A 1,473-nucleotide genomic window follows, 5' to 3' on the forward strand; every position below is an offset into this window, starting at 1 on the left:
GTGATCCACCCGCCTCGGCCTCCCAAAGTGCTGGGATTACAGGCGTGAGCCACCGCGCCCGGCGGCTTTACTTTTTATGTGTAAATCTGGCTGCAAGCAACTTCTTTTCTACTGACAGTGAGCAAAGATTTTTTTTTTCTCCTTCCTCAATAATTGAGGAATTTTCAAGGTCAGGAGCTTTGACTCACACCTGTAATTCCAACATTTTGGGAAGTTGAGGCAGGCAGATCACTTGAGGTCAGGGGTTCAAGACCAGCCTGGCCAATGTGGAGAAACCCCATGTCTACTAAAAATACAAAAAAGTAGCCAGGCGTGGTGGCACATGCCTGTAGTCCCGGCTACTCAGCAGACTGAGGCAGGAGAATCGCTTGAACCCGGGAGGAGGAGGTTGCAGTGAGCTAAGATCGCTCTGCTGCACTCCAGCCTGGGCAATAAGTGAGACTATGGTTCAAAAACTAATAATAATAATAAACATTAAATGTAGAGAGAAAAAAAGAGCAAAGAGAGAGAACCACAAATGTAAAAATTAGGCTGGGCATGGTGGCTCACACCTGTAATCCCAGCACTTTGGGAGGCTGAGGTGGGTGGATCACCTGAGGTCAGGAGCTTGAGACCAGCCTGGCCAACATGGTGAAACCTCATCTCTATTAAAATAAATGAATAAATAAATAAAATATTTTTTAAAATGTAGAAATTAATCCTATCTGAATCCATTAGCTAAGTTTCCCTAAAAGTGCTAGTGTCCTTACTGGAGAAGTACAATAACACGGTAACGTCATGAGATGTAGCATTCACCTTGAAACTCAACTTTAAACAGTTCCTGAAAGAGCTCCTCTCTTTGACTTCCCAGAATCTTAGAAATAAGGCATTTGATCAAAAGAAGTCATAGACTCCAAGTTCCAGTGGCTTAGAGGTACCATATGAAAACAATGTGTCAAACCTCTGCAGGACAGTAGGGTCCAGCTGGCCACAGGTGATGTAATTTAGCTTCAACAGCCAAGGCCCACGGGAGAACCCTGGCCAGCAGCCCACGTGTGAGCATGCGGGCTTTTCCTCTTGAACATATTGCTTAATTATGGAACAGTCCCCGCAGGATTGAGACTTTATAAACAACAAAAATAATTTAGACAGCTGGTGACAGAAATAATCATTTCTCCTTGTATTTCATTAGTATCAATGACCACTTTGTTTGTTAACGTTCTTTCAAAACAGAAAATCTGCATGACGCCACTCAGCAAATACATATTATACTTTTTTCTCTGGTCAGCCACTGACTTCAGAGTTTGAAGGTGGACAAGATGATCACAATTGTCTCAGAAATACTTCATTTTTCCAGATGGAAGAAATTTGGGAAAATTCAACAGAATGTCAAAATGTTTATAAGAAGTCTGAGATGAGAGAACTTTGGGACACAGAACAGATAGACAAAATAAACAAATGTAGTCCTTTGTCACCTCTTTTTTTTTTTTTTTT

The sequence above is a fragment of the Cebus imitator genome, unplaced genomic scaffold, assembly GCF_001604975.1.
Source record: "Cebus imitator isolate Cc_AM_T3 unplaced genomic scaffold, Cebus_imitator-1.0 Scaffold257, whole genome shotgun sequence".
In the NCBI taxonomy this organism is placed as follows: domain Eukaryota; kingdom Metazoa; phylum Chordata; class Mammalia; order Primates; family Cebidae; genus Cebus; species Cebus imitator.